At 39.6% G+C, this 8,076-nt stretch overlaps 1 pseudogene; it reads left to right on the top strand.

The window, feature by feature from the left end:
• The first annotated feature begins 2,903 nt into the window (after positions 1-2,903).
• On the top strand, positions 2,904-3,852 carry LOC121479001 (annotated as a pseudogene).
• Positions 3,853-8,076: the final 4,224 nt, after the last annotated feature.

Genomic DNA, 8,076 nt, shown 5'->3' with positions numbered 1-8,076 from the left:
TTCCTCTTGAGTAAAGGCTAAACTGCAGTGATAATTCAAACAATTAGAAAGAAAAAGATTAAGAATTGCAGTTGTACAGAGATAGAAACATCTCATTCTGGATTTGGGAGATCCAATTGTTAACTAAACCTGGCAATCATTATTCTGTAAGTTGTTAAAATGGTTAACCATTTATATAAGACACCTAAATTCTTTCTTGCTTTGGAATTCAACTGAGATTCTATATATTTTATCTAGAATGATAATTGCTTTCTTTTCATTTCTTTTCAACCAAATAAAGATCATTATAGTTATGCTGACAAGATATTCAGGAGGGAAAATAAAAGAGGCTATAGCTATATATCTTTATATCTACCTATCCATCTGTCATAGATATTAATCTATTATCTTTCTATCATAATCAAAGCATATTTTAAGTCTATTTCTAAATGAATTCTGAGGCCTATATCTGGAAATCATTCCTAGTTTCCTAATAGGTTGGGAGAGTTGTGGTTAAGAGCCTAAACTTTTTAGCAGATTTTGGTGGTATTTTTACATAATGTTCCTATGACTGGACCAACTGGATTTCCAAGTTTCCAGTTAGTATGAAAAATAATTTATCTGATCCAATCCTTAGAACTGGAACTGGGCAAAATGAGTGGATTCAGCATTCTTATAATCAAATGGCCTAAGTGAATGACTGATTTACAAATTTAGTTAATAACTGAGGTCTCAGTTGTTCCAATCTACTGGTTACAAAATTACTTGGATAGGCTGATTGGCAATGAGAACAAGAGCCTCTGAATGGTAATGGTTGCCTTATGGCTTTAAATTAGACCTTTGGCTGGTGCTCAGTGGTTACTGCTCCACACTAAGAAGGCCAACAAAACTAGTCTTGTCTAGTTCACAGACAGCTACATTACTCCTTTCAACTGCTGTGCAATAGATGCAAATCTATCACCATTGCTAGAAACACATATCCAGGAGAATGCCTAAGGAATGAGGGTGTGTGGTAGGATAGCTTTTTAACAACCCACCACCACCTCATGGTGTACATAAGGACAGCCAGCACCACCATACGAGGGCATATGATACAAAAAGACAGAGAAAATTACTCTTCGTTCGTGCTACCATTTCTCTGTATAGTTGTTGGTAAGTAATAGAACCTCTCTAGTCCCTGATTTCACATTTGTTTTATGAAAATAACATTAACTGTTAAGAATGATGTAAAGATCAATTGACTTAATCAGGTAGCATTTTTAATTCCTTGCAGGTGTCACATGCACCTGAGCTGTAACTCAGTCAACAAACAAGCTTTATTTGGTCCTCACAGTGTATAGACTACAATATAGTTTGAAGTACTTCTGGGAATTAGGAAGGAAGTAGAGGACACATTTATTTTTTCTAAAAAAGATTTTATTTATTTACTCATGAGAGACACAGAAAGAGAGGCAGTGACACAGTCAGAGGGAGAAGTAGGCTCCATGCAGGGAGCCTGATGTGGGACTCGATCCCAGGTATCCAGGTCACACCCTGAGCCAAAGGCAGATGCTCAACTGCTGAGCCACCCAGGCATCCAAGAACACATTTCAATTCTCAAGGAAAGTTTTCACCCAGTGAAAGTTGACAAGCATACTAACAGACATATAACCAACTATAGCCACTTGCAAGTACTCTGGTGTTCTCCAATGCTCTGTGACCAGATTCAGATATGGAGAACTAGAAGATCTGCTGGACTCAAGGAAGGAAATCAAGACTTATAGGAGGGGTTCACTACTGAGGGTATAATTATTTTGGTAAATTATCTTAGTGTGGTACAGTGTAATTTCTGTTTGAAAGGTTTTGTTGCACAGAAAAAAAATTTTATGGTAAAAAAGGATAGATTCAATCTAGTAAAACTATACGTGTTGATTATCATTCAAATTATCATTTTTCACCTCCCAAAAAAAGAATTGCACATATGTACATAAATAAAGGTTTAAATGTCTAGTTTGGGGAGACTGGTGAGTTAATGCAAAAGTAGCAGAGAGCAATGTTCATACTGCATATGCTATGAAATTTGAAGAATATTTAACAATAACCCATTTCCCCTACTGCAACTGAAGAAATTGGTTGACCCTTGAATAAGTGGGGGTTAGGGGTACCAACCCCCTGCACAGTGAAAATTCATGTATAACTTTTGACTCTCCCAAAATTTAACTACAAATAGCCTATTGTTGACCAGAAGACTTAGAAATAATAGTTAACATATGTTTTGTATGGTACATGGATTACATACTTCATTCTTAGAATACAGTAAGCTAGAGAAAAGAAAATGTTATTAAAACCATAAGGAAAAGAAAACATGTTTATAGCACTGGACTGTACTTATCAAAAAAAAAATCTGCATGTAAGTGGGCTTACCCAGTTCAAGCCCATGTTCCTTAAGGGTCAAAGGTCCATTAAATCAGATACTATACTAAGAGGGGGGGGATAGCTAAGCAATATCATCAAATCTCAAAGGAGAAGAGTTATCCAAGAAAAGCCCTAAATTCAGCTATTAACTGTATATTCATCACTACCGCTATAAAAGTTTTCATAAATCGATTTGCAGCATCTTAACATTGAAGCAAAGTAAGAACCCAGAGCAGGTTATATTGTCCAACTGAAATTCTTAAAGTTCCAATATCTGTTATGGAGCTACAAGTGATTCCTTCTGTTGCATGCCTATCTAGATTGCCTGCTCCATTACTTTCTCCTAGAGTATAACTTTTTCTCCTGCAAAATTTCCTTAATCATCAGGATTGTGCTTCTGTGGGGGTGTTCACTTTTTGGTAATTCTTATGATTTGTGCTATATACCTCAACTTAAAAGAAAACAAGCCGCTTTCTGCCCCTCGACGCCGCGGAGTAAGCATCAGTAAAGTCTCCCCTCCCCCCGCCCTCATGTCTAAGTCAGAGTCTCCCAAAGAGCCCGAGCAGCTGCGGCAGCTCTTCATTGGAGGTTTGAGCTTGGAAACAACCGATGAGAGTCTGAGGAGCCATTCTGAGCACTGGGGAAGGCTTACGGGCTGTGCGGTAACGAGAGGCCCCAACGCCAAGCGCTCCAGAGGCCTTGGGTTCGCCCGTGGGCCACCTGGAGGAGGTGGAGGGCCAGGAACGCTGGGCCGCACAGGTGGACGGAGGAGCCGTGGAACCAGAGGGCTGTCTCCCGAGAAGATTCTCAAAGACCCGGTGCCCACTGAACTGTGACAAAGATTTTTATTGGTGGCATTAAAGAAGACACTGAAGAACATCATCTAAGAGATTGTTTTGAACAGTTTGGGAAATTGAAGTGATTGAGATCATGACTGACCGAGGCAGTGGTAAAGAGAGAGGTTTTGCTTTTGTGACCTTTGACGACCACGACTCTGTCATTCAAAAACACCATCCTGTGAACGGCCACAACTGTGAAGTAAGCAAAGCCCTATCGAAGCAAGAGATGGCTAGTGCTTCGTGCAGCCAAAGAGGCCGAAGTGGTTCTGGAAACTTTGGTGGTGGTCGTGGAGGTGGTGTTGGTGGGAATGACAACTTTGGTCGTGGAGGGAACTTCAGTGGTCAAGGTGGCTTTGGTGGCCATCGAGGTGGTGGTGGATACGGTGGCGGTGGGAATGGCTATAGCAGATTTGGTAATGACAGAAGCAACTTTGGTGGTGGCGGAAGCTATAACGATTTTGGCAATTACAACAATCAATCCTCAAATTTTGGACCCATGAAAGGAGGAAATTTTGGAGGCAGAAGCTCTGGCCCCTATGGTGGTGGAGGCCAATACTTTGCCAAACCACGAAACCAAGGTGGCTATGGCGGTTCCAGCAGCAGCAGCCGCAGCAGCTATGGCGGTGGCAGAAGGTTTTAATTACTGCCAGGAAACAAAGCTTAGCAGGAGAGGAGAGCAGAGAAGTGACAGGGAAGCTACAGGTTACAACAGATTTGTGAACTCAGCCAAGCACAGTGGTGGCAGGGCCTAGCTGCTACAAAGAAGACATGTTTTAGACAATACTCATGTGTATGGGCAAAAAACTCGAGGACTGTATTTGTGACTAATTGTATAACAGGTTATTTTAGTTTCTGTTCTGTGGAAAGTGTAAAGCATTCCAACAAAGGGTTTTAATGTAGATTTTTTTTTTTTTTGCACCCATGCTGTTGATTGTTAAATGTAATAGTCTGATCATGACGCTGAATAAATGTGTCTTTAAAAAAAAAAAAAAGAAAAAAGAAAACAAGCCATAATTGAGACTCAGTCTCATGAATCATTACCACTTTTGCTTGATCAAATAATCAGATCCCTATCTTTTAAGCGCTTAAATATACTTATGCATACCTATATACTATTACATAAAGTTGTAATAACCTTGTCATTTGTTTCTTTGTGTGTTTTCAGTTTACTTGAATTTATTCACTTTCTTGTAAAATCTTCATTTTTTCCTTGCCTCTCCTTTTTTTTTTTTTAATTTTTATTTATTTGTGATAGTCACACAGAGAGAGAGAGAGGCAGAGACATAGGCAGAGGGAGAAGCAGGCTCCATGCCCCGGGAGCCCGACGTGGGATTCAATTCCGGGTCTCCAGGATCCCGCCCTGGGCCAAAGGCAGGCGCTGAACAGCTGCGCCACCCAGGGATCCCGCCTCTCCTTTTTTTAATCTAAAATTGATTAACAGAGTATATTTTTAGTTTCAAACAGAGTTTAATGATACATCAGTTGCATATAACACCCAGTGTTCGTTACATCAAGTGCCCACCCAGTTACCCCATCCCCCACTCACCTCCCATCCAGCAATCCTCAGTTTGTTTCCTAGAGTTCAGAGTCTCTTATGGTTTGTCTCCCTCTCTGATTTCTTTTTGTTTCTCCTCTTTCATTCCATATTATTTTATTATTCCCCCCTTCCTCTATGTTCATCTGTTTTGTTTCTTAAATTCTACATGTGTGAAATCGTATTGCCATCTCCTTTGTAACTCTCCTACATTAAGGTAGGGTAGGCAGTGGTGTATTAGTAAACCAGACCTTAAAACAAAACAAAACCAAATTTCAAATGATTGCCAATTTCTGTGGCATAAATATACTCCCCAATTTCAAAGTTCTAAGATTTCATATCCAGCTCAAGAATTCCTGAATTTAACAATTGAGTCTCATGAGCTGATAAGAGCTGTCTCCAACCATGTAGGTAAGCAATAAGATTACTGCTAGTTTTGTAATGACTTAGAACAGCATTTACACTAACTGCTCATTCACTCATAGCACCACAAAATTCTTCCAGCTGTGGCCATAGACAATCAACATATTTCAATGTGGAATCAATGATGGGTAAAAATTGTTCCCTCTGTGCATCCTTGCAGAGCTAAAGCTAAATAAGCCAATTTGCTGAATTACTTAGAACCAAGTATTTATTGCATCACAAACAGGTATTTCACACTTGTCAGAAAATGTAACAGAGACAAGATAGCAGTTGCTGTTTGTTTTCTGCCACAAGTGCCGACTACACGGAATGGATATTCAATAAGCTGTATTAAACCAAAGGATGCATTTTCCAAATGGTGAGGCGGTGAATCAAGAGGCAACATTAATGTCAGAGGGAATTATGGGAATGAACACTGTCTGCTTCTCTATAAACCTGCCCCTCCTACGAATGTTCAGGGGAAAAATAATGACTACATAGAAGGATTTGCTCTTGGAAGTTCAAACACAGAAAGGCAACTGACATTTTCAATGTCAACATTTCAGAGGACATGTTCCTGATTTATGAGGATGCTTATTATTTCAGCATGCTCTGATAAGAAAAAATACAACCAGAAGGAAAATAAAGGTTAAAAGATCTGAAATATGGTAGGAAAAAAATGTTTTAAGAAACACTGATTCTACTGAAAACAAAAGTCCCGGATTCTATTATAATTAAATGACATGGAAGGTAGAAGAAAGGAACACTGTTAAACTCCTCTCCCCAACTCATCCTGACCTCAAATTTTCTGAGGTCAGGGGACATGGCTGGAAATCAAATGCTAGCCTCTTTCCCTTCTCTCTCCTGCCCCCACCTTCAATGGCACTGGAGTTTGAAACTGGACAATTATGCTCTTTGACTTCCTTCTTTAAGTCTGGGTTTCTTAAGGAGTCATGAAAAATATTAGAAGGACATCAAAATGTCCTGGTAGTAATTTGGGGATTATTTTCAGGTTCATAACTATCTGATTTTTGGTCAAATGTCAATGGTGAGATTTGGCCCTGCTGTACTTCTGGATATTGACCCACACATCTACCTTCCTAGTGTTGGCACCACTATGAACAACAGCGACAGAAGGGACAACATCTTGCAGCTCTCCCTCTATTTCACGTGTGATCTCTCTCTTTTATATGCATGCCTGTGCTAATCTTACATTCACATCTGCCCTCTTCCTACCTTCAGATTCCTCTCCTTATTTGCAGTGGTCCATGCTGAGAGTGAAGGTTTCCCCGTGGTGACTGGCTCCTACCTATAATCATAGTATAAAAACCACCAAGTTACAACCTTTTCACTTGTCGACACCTAAGCTAAATGCCATCCTTGTCGTGAAATACAAATGAAAACAAGTGTCACAGTTTGGCTTCTTCAGGAAGCAGTCTCTGAGACAGAGCTTAATGTTCAGGGAATGCCCTTAAGATAAACACCAGTGGGAAGGAGGGGATAAGTGGGACCAGGAAGGAAAAATTAGCTGTGATGCAGGCTTCAGAGCCTCAGCCATGGGGAGTTCTAGAGCCAAAGAGGCTCATCTGAATTGTCCCATTTTGGGTAGAAATGGTTAGTCCTTTATATTCCTACCTCCTGCCATTATTAGATGTGAGTTATCCTCAAGAGGACATGACTTTGGTGAGGTGGCTCTTTGTAGTTGAGGTATTCCCTGAAGGGGCTGAAGGTTGTTCCATTGAAACTCTCACAGCAGCTATGCTAATAAGTTCTTCCTTGAAGGGGGATTTGAGCACATGTCCACCCCCCGCAAATCTCCTTACCCTGAAAAATATCTACCATTGTTCACACATCATACCTCCTTCATAAGACATAAAAGGCTACTGAGTAATATGTCAAAAACTATTTGTGATTTCAACAAATGGTGCTGGAGCAATTAGATAGCCGTAAGCAATAAACAGACAACACTCCTGTCCCAAACCTCTTACTTTATACAAATATTAACTCAAAAGGAATACAAATATTAACTCAAATATTAACTCAAAAGGAATCTTAATGTAACATGAAAATCATAAAGCTTTTAGAAAAGGACAAAGGAGAAAATCTTTGGGACCTCAGGTTAGGCAAAGAGTTCTTAGACAACATCAAAGCATAAGCCCATTAAAAAATTAATACATTGGATTTCATTAAATTAAAAACTTTGTTTGCAAAAGCCCAGGTGAAGAGGATGAGAAGACAAGCTGCCTGTGGGAGAAAATATTTGCAGACCATTTATCTGACAAAGAACTAGTTATCTAGAAAAGACAAAATGTTCTTAAAACTCAACAGTTAGGAAATGTGCAAGAGATATGAACAGACATTTCATTGAAAAGGATATACAAATGGCAAATAAGCATGTGAAAAGATGCTCAATATCACTAGTCATCAGGGAAATGCAAATTAAAACCACAATGGGACATCACTTCACACCTATCACACCTATCCGAAAGATTAAAATTTTTTATTTTAATAAAAAACAGTCAACAACAAATGCTAGTGAGGATGTGAAGAAAGTACTTCAATTACATTTTGCTAGTGGGAACAGGAAAATGGTGTAGCCACTCTGGAAAATAGTCTGGCAGTTTCTTTTCTTTTTTTTTTTTTTTAAAGATTTTATTTATTTATTCATAGAGACAGAGAGAGAGAGAGAGAGAGAGAGAGAGAGAGAGAGGCAGAGGGAGAAGCAGGCTCCATGCAGGGAGCCTGATGTGGGACTCGATCCAGAGTCTCCAGGATCACACCCCAGGCTGCAGGCAGTGCCAAACCACTGCACCACCAGGGCTGCCCTAGTCTGGACAGTTTCTGAAAAGACTAAATATGCAATTATTGTGTGACTTGGCAATTGCATCATTATCTCAGAAAAATTAAAACTTCACACAAAACTTTATA

The sequence above is a fragment of the Vulpes lagopus genome, chromosome 19, assembly GCF_018345385.1.
Source record: "Vulpes lagopus strain Blue_001 chromosome 19, ASM1834538v1, whole genome shotgun sequence".
Taxonomy (NCBI): domain Eukaryota; kingdom Metazoa; phylum Chordata; class Mammalia; order Carnivora; family Canidae; genus Vulpes; species Vulpes lagopus.
This window is presented reverse-complemented; position numbering and strand designations above follow the sequence as displayed.